Source organism: Strix uralensis, chromosome 4, assembly GCF_047716275.1.
Source record: "Strix uralensis isolate ZFMK-TIS-50842 chromosome 4, bStrUra1, whole genome shotgun sequence".
Taxonomy (NCBI): Eukaryota; Metazoa; Chordata; class Aves; order Strigiformes; family Strigidae; genus Strix; species Strix uralensis.
Genome location: NC_133975.1, coordinates 112,315,343 through 112,330,677, shown reverse-complemented (window position 1 = coordinate 112,330,677; position 15,335 = coordinate 112,315,343).

Below are 15,335 nucleotides of genomic sequence, written 5' to 3'. Positions count from 1 at the left end.
TTAGCAGAACTGCTACCTTGCACTTCTGAGGGCAGACTTTGGCTTCTTTAGCGGCCTGGTTGATAGAGTCCCTTGGGAATCAGTCCTTAAGGGCAAAGTAGTCCAAAAAAGATGGATATTCTTGAAGAAAGAAATCTTAAAGCACAGGAGCAGGACATCGCCATGTGCTGAAAGACAAGTCACCAGGGAAGAAGACTGGCCTGACTGAACAGAGAGTTTTGGCTGGAAAAAAAAAGAGAGTTTATGACATATGGACATTTGGAAGAAGAGGCAGGCTCAGAAGGACTACAAGGATGTTGTGAATTTATGCAGGGAGAAAATTAGAAAGGCCAAAACTCAATTAGAATTTAATCTGGCTTTTGCCACATTAAAAGGCAATTAAAAATGTTTCTATACATTAGCAACAAAAGGATGCCTAAGGAGAACCTCCATCCTTTTTTGGATGTGGAGGAACACACAGTGACAAAAGATGAGGAAAAGGGTTGAGGTACTTAATGCCTTCTTTGCCTCAGTCTTTAATAGTAAAATTAGTTGTTCTTTGGGTACCCAGCCCCCTGAGCTGGAAGACAGGGAAGGGGACCAGAATGAAGTCCCCATAATCTAAGGGGAAATGGTTAGTGACCTGCTACACCACTTAGACATACACAAGTCTCTGGGGGCAGATGGGATCCACCCAAGGGTACTGAGGGAGCTGGCAGAACTGCTTACCAAGTCACTTTCTATCATTGATCAGCGGTCCCGGCTAACTGGGGAGATCCCAGTTGGCTGGAGGTTAACAAACGGACACCCATTTACAAGAAGGGCCAGAAGGAGGATCCAGGGAACTACAGGCCGGTCAGCCTGACATCAGTGCCGGCGAAGGTTATGGAGCAGATCGTCCTGAGTGCCATCACACAACACATACAGGACAACCAGGTGATAAGGCCCCATTGGCATGGGTTTATGAAAGGCAGGTCCTGCTTGACAAACCTGATCTCCTTCCATGACAAGGTGACCCAGTAATAGATGAGGGAAAGGCTGAGGATGTTGTCTAGTTAGACTTTAGTAAAGCCTTTGACACCGTTTCCTGGAGAAATTCATACATTCTCCTGGAGAAACTGGCTGTAAACTTTGCTGGGTAAAAACCTGTCTGGATGGCTGAGCCCCAAGAGTGGTAGTGAGTGGAATTAAATCCAGCTGGTGGCCAGTCACAAGTGGTGTTCCCTGGGCTCTGTATTGTGCCCAATACTGTTTGATATCTTTATCAATGATCTGGATGAGGGGATTGAGTGCACCCTCAGTAAGTTTGCAGATGACACCAAGTTGGGCAGGAGTGTTGATCTGCTCGAGGGTAGGAAGGCTCTGCAGAGGGATCTGGCCAGTCTGGATCGATGGGCCGAGACCAACTGCATGAGGTTCAACGAGGCTGAGTACTGGGTCCTGCACTTGGGTCACAACAAACCCATGCAACACTACAGGCTTTGGGAAGAGTGACTGGAAAGCTGCCTGGAAGATAAGGCCCTGGGAGTGTTGGTCAACAGTCGGCTGAATATGAGATGGCAGTGTACCCACATGGCCAAGAAGGCCAATAGCATCCTGGGTTATATCAGAAATAGTGTGGTCAGCAGGACTAAGCATGTGATTGTCCCCCTGTACTTGGCACTGCTGAGGTCACACCTCAAATTCTGTGTTTAGTTTTGGGCACCTTACTACAAGACAAACATTGAGGTGCTGGAGCATGTCCAAAGAAGGGCAATGAAGCTGGTGAAGGGTCTAGAGCACGAGTCTTACAAGGAGCAACTGAGGGAAATGGGGCTGTTTAGCCTGGAGAAAAGGAGGCTCAAGGGAGACCTTATCACTCTCTACAACTACCTGGAAGGAGGTTGTAGTGAGGTGAGTGTCGGTCTCTTCTCCTAAGTAACAAGCAATAAGACAAGAGCAAATGACCTTAAGTTGCACCAGGGGAGGTTTAAATTGGATGTTAGGAAAAATTTCTTCACTGAGAAGGGGTTATCAAACATTGGAACAGGCTGCTCAGAGAAGTGGTTGAGTCATTGTCCCTGGAGGTATTTAAAAGAGGTGTAGATGTGGTGCTTAGGGACATGTTTTAGTGGTGGACTTGGCAGCGCTAGGTTAATGGTTGGACTCGATGATTTTAAAGGCCTTTTCCAACCTAAATGATTCTATGATTCTATGATTATCTGTGCAAAGGGTTCAAGATGGAAGTATCTCCAAAATACAGAATGGAAGCTGGATTACTTTGTCCAGCTTTGCCACTCTGATGCTCACAAGGAATTTTCCAATGCACTGAAGAGCCTTAGAAACTAAAATTCCACCAAAGCATGCAGTAGTTCTTAAGCCATTTAAGTTTTTTGAAAATCCGTTCAAAACTGTTGAATATCCTTTGAAAGTTCTCACTGGAAAAATGAATCTCAAAATTTTCCACAGCTGTGGAATTTTAGTAACATACTATTCATCTGTGTATTACCCTGGAAATTCCATCTAGTGCCTGAAAATATATATACCATTTTTTTCCTCATTTCTTTTCAGATGTAAGAACAAGCAGCTTTCAAAACATATTTCTTTGTTCTGAGTCCCCTAGAAAAGATTTTTAGACTTCAGCAGTTTCAGTTCAGGAAGTATGGGATTAAGACTTTCTGGGGTTCTCCTGTCCCCTAATTTCTGTGCTTCCTTCCCTCTCCAACCCTGTCTGCAGCTAATCTATAATAAAGGTTAATTTTGAAAAGCCAGCTCCATAATATTTACACAATGAAGTCAAACACTGAATGAAACACACTTGTAAAAACAACAGCGGCCTTTTCCTTGTGCAATATAGGATGTGGTCAATCATTTGGCAATTCAGTTTTGGCACATCATGAACTATTTATTTGTTAAGTCCAGTTCTTGAGACTGCAAAAACTCTGGGAGGTTTTTTTTCCTTTCTTTTCTTTTTTTGTTCCTTTCCAGTCCCTCCACTGGAAACTTAAATTTGCAGAGCCTGATGTTTATTTCACACCAATATGTGCACTATTGTATCGATAAATATTTAATGGTGCTGGAGTTCAGTGGATATAGCCTCATATGTTTCTTTTTAAATGTGTTTTATTACCTGGTGAGTGCACTGTGGTCAATTGAACAAGAAAAAAACAAACCCAAAACAAAAACTTTCCACTAAAATATGACACAGGGTTCAGTTTCAGTTTGAAGAGGGTGTGGAGGAAGCAAGTAACCATATATTTTTCTGAGTCTCTCAGTCTTGGCACTGCACAGATGATTCCGTTTGGGATAAACAACAAGGTCATTACATAGATCATAAAAGCATTTGAGCTGAGAAAGACAATGCTAGAAAAGATAAAGTACTAAAAAGGAGCTTTCTTGAACAGCCCACAAAAAATCCAAAAAACAAAAAGAAAAAAGAAGAAAGGTAAACTCACTTTTCCTTCAACTTCTGCACCTTCTGTGATAGATTTGCTGTGACTCATGCATGCTCATACAGTAAGACTGATTTAAACACTCATGCAAAGTGATTTCAAGTCTTTCTGGACAAACATTTGTTGAAATGAAATTTTAAACATGATGTTAAATTATTTAAATAGATCTGCAAAACTGTTAGCATGCACTTTACCTAATGTTGCACTTGAAACTACCTGGAATAACTTTGACAGGAAAGGACCAAACTATAGCAAACCAAAACAAAAAACCCACTGATAGGCAATAATAAACATGACATTATTGATATTCTCTTCCTTACATTTGATTCATATTCTAAACATCTACAGCTCCACTAACTGTCTAAACAGGCTTAGAAACTAAGTTTTGACTTACCTAATTTTAATCATTAACTTAAAATGTCCAAGTAAAATACAATTTCTAGCAAGAACATTAAAGATTTCTTAACTGGTTATCTATTCTTAAATTCAGCTGCAAGTCATACTCAGGTGTAATTTGATAAATATGAAAAGTTGTTAATGTTTCTTAAGAAATCTCAAATATGTTAGTAAGCAAACACCATCTTTACAGAGGATTAGGATAAAACTCAAAAAAACCTTGTAATTCAGAAATGACATCAGAAACATAATGAATAAGATCAGTGCATGATACCTTGCAGGCAATGTTGCTTTCTTTTTTATGGTTAAGACTCAGCAGTTATTAAGCTTACTCAGTAACTTAGATATAAACTAAATGTTTTAAGGCTAGCTGAGGAGTCTTTGAGGATATTACCTCAGCCTCAGTGGATTTGTTCGATAAAAAACATATACCGTTGTGCCTGAAAGGTGATTGGTTGAACTTACATAGAAAGAATAAAAATAGCAAGAGGTCAAACAATCTGCTGCTCTGATAGGAAATGATACAGTTGAAAAACAAAGGCTAGATAAGAATAATAAAAAAGATGCTTAAAACCATAGTGTCAGGATGAAAGGAAAACTAATCAGTTTGTGATTAATCTTCTGAGTTTTTGCCTATTTTACTTCACGGAGTTTTAGCTGTAGGACAATTAAAATAACCTGAACTCAAGTTGCTGCTACCCCGTCAAAGACCACACTTGTGTATCAGTAATCAGGGATCACAAATATCCCAAGAAATTGTACACATGCACAATTAGGACCAGCATTCTCTCAATAACAAGTATAGAGTGAGCATAGTGTGTTAAATATGGGGAAAACCTCATTCACAAGCATGTTATGAGTTAATCAGTCTAGCATATCTGACTTCTCCTGCCTTTATAGATTTTAGTTAAGCACTTTACATAATTTAGGTGTTGAAAGCTGTAGATTACTTTGAAATTCATTGAACTGAATACAGGCTACAAATAGAGCTTTAGGACATTAAATTAAACTTCTTCTGGTCACTAGAAATATTGTCCAGAAAATGACCTCTAAATAAATTGTTTCCCTATGTCTATGTTCATACTTTGCTCATATCCTCAATTCACCATCACAGGCAAAGATCTGCTTTTTCTCCCAGCACTAGTCAAGTGCAAACTTGAACATGACAACCAAATGAAGTGGAGCAATTTTCAGTGATGAATAGTGTCTTTTTGTTTCCCTTTAGAAAAAAAAAGAAAAAAAAGGTAAAAAGTGATGGAATCTGTACTTCTTACTTTACTTGTAGTTTCAGGGGCTTCCTTGTCCTATTTTTAGAATAATTGTGTTATCCAATTTTTATTGTAGAAATCTGTTTTATCTTGATTATCACTAGCAAATAATAACTGGTTCCTGCAGCTTTAAGTTATAATACAGAAGATCTTTCTAAACAGATATGTGAATATTTCTTTGTCTCCCTTTTACTTTGATTCCAAGAACAGAATCAGAATCCCCTGTGACTGTGCAAAACTGTACTGTAGAAACCCAGACATGGTTGTTGAAAGTTGGCCAACAGCTCGATGTGCACTATAGAAATGAAGATAGAGAAAAAAGTTCCCATTAGTATTTGCAGACTGAAATTATTGAGTTAAACATCCACAGGTCAGAGGGTGGTCAGAAACTGTGTTGTACATTCCACTCTGAAAAATACTTATATGCAATTTTCATATATGAAAAGTACTACTTTCATGAAGGCTGAAAACTGGGGCTCATGTGAGAAAAGACCATTTTGTTCCCAGAATGTGTTGGTTTATCACAGAAATTATACTGATTCCATTTCCATTCAAAACTATGGCTTTCAGTAACTTGACCCAAAGAAGACTGCCTGGATGTAACTGATTTTTACCCTCTTTAATTTGCAATGGTTACAATTCAAAATCACATGAACTGACTTCAGGTTCTTTGGTTCCCACTGATTACCCTGAAGGAATCTCACAGGAAGCCGTCTCAAAGACAGTACCTCACACAACTGAACTCTAGGACTTTTACGGTTTTCACAGAGAGATTTATCCAGTTTCTCTGGCTTTGGTTTTAGCTGAAAGTAAACACTGCTGTCTTTAGTGTATTTCTGAACAGAATGAAAATGTGAAATACTGTAAATTGTTCAAGGCAACTTTTACCCACGAATTGCTGGAAACTTTAAACCAGAAGCTTTGTTTTGTTTTGGTAAGCATCTGCACTGAAACTCTGGACCTTCAAAGTTTAACCTGTTGCAATGAAGGATATGTATCTTTACATGATAGCAAGACAGAGAAAAAGAGATTTTCTTAAATGTCTGTCTCACTGAGCAGCTAAAGTACCTATTACTTTCTTTTGAGAAGGATACCACATAGAGCAAAAGTTAGAAGAGTAAAACTTTGAAGCTCAGCGAGCAGATTAATTCCAGTTCTGTGTGCATGTAATTTTTAAGTTATTTGTGATGTATACATTAATACTCTCTTTTCACTGTACCACAGTACTTTGTTATTGTCATTAATTTTAACCCTGATTGTAAATACTCATTTTTCATTGGTAAGTGCTTTAGAACATAACTGATAAGGAAATAGGCAGGAAGACCATCTGCAGTGGTGGTGGCAGGAAATCTCTGCATGAACTGGTGGCATTGAAAACATCTAAATTCTGTATTTCAGATGAAGACTAAGTTACACGGACTTTTTGCAATGCAATAGAAGCATGAAGTGAGACAAAAATATATGTAGTTGAGAATAGAAAGGAGATCTGGAAATGTTAGGAAGAAAACGACAGTGGGGGGACGTCAATATAGTGTGTTTGTGGTATATATATTGATACAGAGAGGAGAACTCAGCAAAACATGCCTGAGTGTCATATTTCACTCCTATCTGTCCTAACAATGTGGAATACAACAATCCCACACTGGCAAATGAACTGTTTTTTCTTTCTGATGAGCAGGCCACATTAGTGTCTTTCTTTGCTCTCTAATTACATAGAGACTTTGGTTTGCAAATTTGTATTTTCACTCTAGATAAGATTTCTACAATCCCTTTTCTCAAGCTAGCATTCTCCTCCAGCTCTCCCACAATCACTGAAAGTACAGCGTACAGCTGCTACATTTTTCTGTCTCCCTCTTGGCCTGGTGAATAAATCATCTTTAATTCTCAACATTGAATTAATCTCTCCAATGTCATATTTGTTTTGCAAAACTTGAGTTTGAACTTGAAATCTTTTCCACAGATTTTGTCCTTGGATGCAGCTTGATCTAATTACCCTGGTTATTTTTTGTTCCTATTTGTTTAGCTGTCATTTACATAAACTAAAATGTTTAGATTAAGGATATATAAATCTCATAGAAAACGACAGACAATAATACAATTTACTAGAGCATCCTATTACCAGAACTGTTCCTGGAATATTCAAAATTTTAGTGGATAGGGTAAGGTTCTGCCGAAAAGTTTTGTCTTTTACCAAAATTGATTTAAAATCAAATGAGACACAAGAATCTAAGAAGACCTCATTTAAAGTCATATCGTGATACAAGAGCAGGATTTCTTCAGTGATTGTAGTTCCAACCTGAACCAGATACTGTGTATGAATAAGGAAAACAACATATCAAGAGGATAAGGAGAAAGAAACAACTTGAGCAATAATAATTTCCAAAGCCATATGAGCAATTTGGGCTAGATCATGCTTTAGTTACAGTTAGAAAAAATCTCTCACTTTCACTTTTAATAGACAGTACTAGTCAGTTCTGGACTTTAGCAATGGAGCAGATTTCCTCTTTAGTTTCTGTAACACTATTTTTCAAGGGAGAGAAAACATTGACAAAGACCAGACATAAAGCAAAAGTTACTTTGCAAACTGGTGCCCAGAAAGACACATTAATTTAGTAAGTTTCACATATAAGTTTGAAACTGTTCTCAATTTCTTGTCTTTCATTTAAATTAGAAGCAGGTCTATTTTGGGTTTTTTTTGGTAATGCGCTGAGGAATTTGTCTTAAGTCAGTTGTACCTGTACATGCTCAGACTTTGATCCACCAGCTGATAGCATGCAAATTAGCAGTCATGTCTGCTGGTAATCAAAATAGAGAGATGAAAATTTTCTAGTCAAATGAGGCCTTTCAAAATATTTTGTGTCAAAGAAGCTTAGTAGCATACCTTGCATAAGCTGATTGCACTTCACAGAAATGAACCACCTTAGATAGCCTCATTATTCCCAAATATTTTATTTTTAATATTACATAGTTTTATTGATTCTTGTAGACAAGATTCTTAACATCTGTGAAAAGTAACTTAGAGATGAACAGCAGCTAGGCTCTTTTCAGTGTTAGAGATAGTTGATCCCTGCATGTCTGTGAAGTTCTCCAGGATCTGGAGCATATAGGAGATCTTACATTCCTTTGATGATGATAATGATGATGATCCCCAGCATCTGGAATCCCAGAACTCTCCCTATGCTCCACAGCTATGTACTGGAAAGCAAAGATCTTCAGATCTCATGCTGCATCACTTCATGACAGATGCTGCCATCACTATATTGTTTGGGGTTTTTTTGGGGGCGGGGGGAGGGTAGCTCAGGGGTTGAAATGGGTGAAAAACGGGCCATTCCTTAGGGTAGCTGAATAATTCTCAGATGGGCCATAGAGCTGCCTGTGTCTTCTTGATTTTATTAAAAAGAATGTGTGTGGGCAGGAAGAGATGAGACTGGGATTTCTTGCAACAGTGCTCTCTGGAGGATCACAAATCTGGTCATTTAAAACTGATTTATTTGGTTTTATTGCTCTTGTATTCTACAATTCCAATTTGTCTCTGCTCCTTTCATATTATTCTTGACCCCCTGGTGAAACACCCACATAAGTCCAGATAGTTCTTTTTAACAGTTCAAGGAAGTCTTTATTAACTTAAGAATTCTGGTTTTCTTCCTTTTTTTTTTTTTTTATTTTATTTTTATGTTTATTTTCCTAGAACTTTTTCTCATACACTTTCCCTTTCAGCTATTGATTTATAATTTCTCCAGAGACATCAGTAATGATGGAATAAATTACAATGTCACTTTCAAGAAGAATACTTTACATTTTGTTGAGGATCTCAAAGCACTTTCCTAACAAATGGTCTAAGCATTCCTCTTATTCCCCTATGCATTCAGGCAATATTACTATCTCCATTATACTGATAAAGCAGAGGCAGAAAATGACCTAGTCAGGATAACACTATAAGCCAGAGAAAACATTTTGAATATTAACAAAGAATCCAGACAGTTGGTCTCAGAAGCTAACCAGGAGATCATATTCTTTTTATTTAAACTGCCACATCACTGTGGCAAAACATTTCAGCAGAAACCAGTCATTTATTGCTTTGCATCTGAAAGAGAAAAAAAGGGAAGGGAAGGGAAGGGAAGGGAAGGGAAGGGAAGGGAAGGGAAGGGAAGGGAAGGGAAGGGAAGGGAAGGGAAGGGAAGGGAAGGGAAGGGAAGGGAAGGGAAGGGAAGGGAAGGGAAGGGAAGGGAAGGGAAGGGAAGGGAAGGGAAGGGAAGGGAAGGGAAGGGAAGGGAAGGGAAGGGAAGGGAAGGGAAGGGAAGGGAATAGATACAGAAACAGAAACAGAACAAAGCAGTAGAAAATCTCACCATTTCATTTGCATCCAAAAGAGGGATTGGGAGCAAATAGTCAGGTTATTTTATGCTTGCTGTTTTTTCTTTGATTTATGTTTTCTCAGTGTTGGTAAGGAAGGTGGTACTTTATCATTGTCCAAAGCAGGCATATAAGTTACACCAACAAATTGTTCATACATGTGCAAATGTCATCTTCGCAGATGTGGGTTTACTGTGGCAACAATAGGGTTTAGCCCTTGCCTCTCATTAACATCAGCAGGTGCAGCGTTGTTGTTGTATGCTGCCACAGATGCTGGCAGCTCAGCTGTCTTATTTCTCTGTCAACCGCTTATTTTTATGAATGGTGAATCAGTGAGCTACCTCAAGCTTAAGGGACATAGATTTAAAAAATTGCCTGAAAATTATACAATAGTTATGATTTGTCCTTTGTGTTAAGCCCATTCCTTAAGACTTATTATCTTTGTTGGATTTCCAGATCTTCCTGTGGAGATCCTTCAGCAGGCTCCCCATTGCTCTGCATGACCCCAACTGCTAAGAATATGAAGGTGACAAGGAGGGATGGAAAAAAATGTGCTGTTGAGGAACAAGCCTAAGAGCTAGAAAGAAAAATGACAAAAATGTGTGAAGGAAGAGGCCAATCCAGCAAGAAGACAGAGATGAAGTATCATAAATATGTTCAGCCCACCACTTTCTGGCCAGAAGAAGACATTGTCTTGTCCTTTCATGCTAAAAGTTAATGTTTGCATTTGATTTATGGCCAGAACTCTCCATTCATTTTAGGTAGGTACAGCTGCCAAAGGACTCCTACTCTGTATATTTTACTTCTGGCTCACAAATGCATTTTATTAGTCCATAAATTAAGCTTATGGAAGATTTTCAAGCTTCAAATTCATTGGGGGGAAGGGTAGAAATTTTGAGCTGGATCACAGAACTTTTTTCTACTATGATTCAGAATGCTGCTGCCACTTGTAGGGAGTAAAGAATGGGAAAAGCTCTACTTTTGCATACAATTTTAGTAGCACAGCTACATTTTGTAAAGAAAACAGCAGTCATTAGAAATATAAACAGATTGAAGGAATTACCACATTCTGAGTGTGGGAGCTTGTGAGTCTTGTTATATCTTCTACTCTTTCCCTAAGATAACAAAATCATTAGTTAAGCCCTCAAAATCTGATCTTTAATTTTTAAAAATCAGAATGTCTTCTTGGTTTTATTTTTCTTTTTTTGTTGTTGTTTTTCTAATTTATTCATTCATTTATTTTTATTGATCAACTTTTAAATTTCATTACTTTTAGAACACCTGTCTGCAAGCTTTTCTTCACAACTGTTGTGGCTTGGAAACAGGACACTTTAAAAATTAAGGGATTGACTACCATGATTTATTTCATGGGGATTTTACAGAATTTTACAGAAAAGCACCTGACCACATATAAATAATGTGACAAAGATTACACAGGAAACCTGAGATAGTTCAGGTATAAGCCCTCAGCCAGTTACCTAAGAAAAAAATACTGATGCACTTCTCGGCGGTGCTTTAGTTGTACAAGCTTTGTGCATGTCTAGGCTACACATATCAAATAAGTAATTATTTTAGATCACTATAATACATCGTGCTGTAGTTTCAAACGCTTTGATTACAAGCTTTTGTACATCATTTTTCATTTTGCTTTTGGACGGCTAGCACCACAGGATTCCGCTGCAGTTAGGCATAGGGCCATTTGTACTGCTGCAGTATCACAATTACTGTAGCCGCGGTTGGGCTGTTGAACCAGGCTGAAGCAGGTAGCATTTAATTTCATTGCCATCTAGTGGCAACAACTGTGAATTCTTTGACCATCTTCCAAGGTCTATTTTTGCACTGTTTCCATCTGACTTCTGTGAAACCTATCATTGCTAACAGAGGAAAACAACCCAGGTAATTAAGTTGAGTTAGAACTGTGGTCTGACTCATTCCAGCTGACTTCCTTTACTAAATTACATTTTGACTGCATTTCTGTAGAGTGTGTAATGTTGGTTCCAGGGGTTCCTCAAACCATTTCCAATATAGTTTATGAACAGATAACAAATAATACAGGAAGCAGGCACCAGTGGTAAAAACAAAAGTTTTGGGATTCAGTAACTTTGGTTCTCTTCCTGCTTTGATAAATGGTATGACATGGGTAAATCACATAAATTTTTTGATCCTAGTTATCCCTTTCTAAAATTGGTCTCAGTTTACTTATTAGTTTAGGAGAGTTTTCTGAGGTTTAATTAAAGAATGACATGCTAAGCACTTTTAAAAACTGAAAATTAAAGAGACTAGAGAAATATGGAGTATTTCTATCCCTAGCATTATTTGTTTGCTGTGTGATGCATTTCCCATTTTATTGATGGTCTGTAATTGCACACCTCCCTCAGATACTACCTAGAATAAATCCTTCCAACATAGCAGGGAGGAACACAGAATGTTTATGTTTTCCAGTCATGAAACTTCTCCTGTTGCAGTAAGGTCAGACATTCATTTCTTAGTACTCCCAATTCCTGAGGGCAGTTTATGCTGTTAGTTCATTTTGCCTCCCTGTCAGAGACCTGTCTTCCCATGACTGCCAAACATTTGGAGCAGAGTCTTTTTTTTTTTTTTTTTGATATTTCTCAGGCCAACGAACTTCAAACCTACATAGATTTATCCCTTCTTATAAACAATTCTTTGTTTATTTGCTTTTAGACTGGTAAAATCAGCTGCAGGAATGGCAGTACTAGGTATCATTAGCTTAAACCTCGCATTTGTGACAGGATGTCAGGTTTGATCATGCCATCAGAAGTTGAATGCTCTTGCTGACTCATGGATTCATGCTGAAAGATGTGCCAGCTCATGACTCAAATCAATGGCACAGATAGGAGATTGTCTCACAAACACAAAATAAAGGAATAACATCTCTCTCTGAGAGGTAGGAATACAATCATCACAGTGTTGCTATGCACAAGAAGGACTTAGGAGAGACACTCAACTCCTAAATAAATTACATGGAAGTGCAGAGGTTTTGGTATTGTATTGAACCTGGGGAATAGGTATGAACGAGAGGACCACTCTTGTAAGTCTGAGTACACTTGCATTAAGCATACCCCTGTAATGCATCTCCTGAAGTTGAAAGAAACTGGTAGGGAAAGTTTAAGGAGTAAAGCTGGTTTAGGAGAAAGCGTAGGTGCAAGGCTTATGTCAACTATAAAGAAAACCCCAGAGAGGCAGCTCTGAATTCTGACAGTTTGCAAATATTCTCACACTACTTCATCACATTTAACCATCTGTCTGAGCATTTAAGAGACGTTGATTCTGAAAACATGGCAGGGACCATTCTCCTAACCTGTCACCCTGCATATCGTTAAGTGAAATAGATGGATTTTTTAAAGCTAGACACTGACTGACCCAGTGATGATGACAGTGTAGCTTTATGTCATGGTAAGGTTTTCTAAAGCTATGACCATTTTGTACTTACTACATACATTAACTTATATCCAAAAAAAGAACAAGAAACCCTAAAATATAAGTGGATGCCACTTGGATTTTGGATTATAGAATCCAAATAACCAAATCAGATATCTATAATCCCCATTTGGTGTCTCAGTGGGTAGATTTAGATGCCTCAAAATGGCAGTGAAGAAAGCCTATAAAGATCATGCAATCTAATAAAAAGAAGAAATAAGACAGAAAGGCATTGATACCAGCCTTCGCTAGAGCCTAGGTAGAGTTCTTGGATGAGAGAGCTCTAGAAAGGCCTGAGATCCAGAAGAACCTACAAGCATTTTCTGGAGAAGAGATATGCATACAGATACAACTCTGAGTGACAAAATCAGGTTGCTGTTTTTCTTTCTTCTTATCATTCCACATTTCTAAACTAACACAGTCTTAAAGAAGAAAGAGGAATGCAGAGAAGCAAGATTTCCTACAAGCTAGCATTAACTGTATTTTCCTGAAAAATAAGTCTCATTTCCTCAAACTGACAACAATGATCTTCCATCCAAGAGCAACACAAGACACTGGCTTGAGAACCACCACCACTTTTAAGTAGAAATATCCATATCCATGTATAACTTGTGACTCTTCTCAATCAACAGTTTAGAAGAATCTCCTAAACTATGTCTCAAAGAACTTGGTACAAGTTTCTAGAGCTTAGCCATAGGCATCTGGACAGCAGTAGCCCCTAAAGGGGAAGCATTTCCTTAACGCAAGCTCTTTCAATCCTTGAAAGATATGAAAAATGACTCAGTTCTATATTTCAGTAAGCTATTACATTATTTGTTTTTTTTTTTCCATTCTCTGAGGTGTCCCCCTAAACAACCACCCCCAAGGCTTGTGATTGCAAAGTACAAATGAGCTGCAGGTTAGATTAGATTTTATGATTACTCTAACCTGCTCGGGATCAACAATGTACCTGTGAATTTAGACCCAGATACTATCTTATTTTCCTGAGCTTATAATTTATTTTTTAAAGCTGACTATTTTCACATATCCACACACATGCAAAAAAAGAGTGATTCTGATTTTGCTCATGCTTTAAATCAGAGTAGTGCTAAATGAGGGCAAACAACATTGGAATCAACATTTATTATGAATAGGAAATTTAGTAGTTCAGAATTAATCATAGAAAATGGCTAAATGCTTAGATCCTTGGGCTATGTAAAGTAGAACAGCTATTAGGATTCGCTTGGTTTTGGTACAAAGGCATTTGTGTAAAAAATATACATAATCTTCCCAAGGTAAAAGGACTCATTCAATCCTTAGGGGCAAGATTTAAAGCCAGCATTTGTCTCTGTGATTCTCCGCTGGCACTGTTCCTTACTGGCAGCATAGCTTCTTTTGAGCATAGCTGCCAGTGTGACTATTCAGCATTGTTTAATTTGAGCTGCATTAATTTCTGGCTCGAGTTTTTGGTTGGAAATCCAGAATTCCTGGAAGGCTTGGAGGCCAACAGCAATAGCAAGCATCACCTGATATGCTGTGATGCCAGCTCCAAATTCCCACCACAAGCAGTTAGTTTCTAAGAATGCTAATGAATATAATGAGCAATTGGTGGAAATTACCTTTTTCAGCTAGAACAGCAAAATCAATTTTTTTAAAATGAACTGACATTATCTCAAAATATAATCAGAAATTAGACATTTTAAATGCCTAAATATCTGCCTAGCCTGTTCTGTTTTATTTATACTTTTTGTGGGCTGGTTGAGAGTAAAAAATCCTTCTCAGCATGCCATTGCATTGTAAATTCTATGGCTCAGATTTTCTGATCACAGCTTTCCATCCCTCTTAGACATGTCACAACCTTGAGGAATTATGGTCATTTAATCATCATTGAACATTTCTATGTTCAGCCTTCAAGCAGTGATACCAAAACTCCTATTCACAAATGACAGCTGAATTCATTTACTCTATTGCCTTCTGTATAGTGGTACTTTACAAATCAGCTAAAGTTCACCTTTCTCAATAAAGCAGAGTTTATCATCCCAATGACCTTCTAGGGCCTTTTTAAAATTTTTTTTTTTTTTTTTTTTTTTTTGTGTGTGTATGTCAGGTTATAACAAATGATTCAATATCAGTATAAACCTGAAGATCCTGAAAGAATAACAAAGGATTAAGCTTGGAGCTGAGGTATAGTTTGCAGAAAACATTTGCTTCCAAGATATTTGAAGTAGACAATCTGTGATCAGCCTGCAAATATGTTGTACAACTTCAGAAGCTACTTAGCTATCTGGCCAGTAGCAGAATAAGACATTTCAAAAAAAAGCTTCTGTCACATTATGACCTTAACTATGCTGGGAACTAGTGAGAAACTAGCTGCAATGCAAGTTTCAGTTCCTCTATACTAGTGACTGGTGACTAGTTTCTTCTCCAAACTTCTTCATGGCTTAGTTTAATCGATTTCCAAAATAGACTAGAATAGTGCTCTTATGAC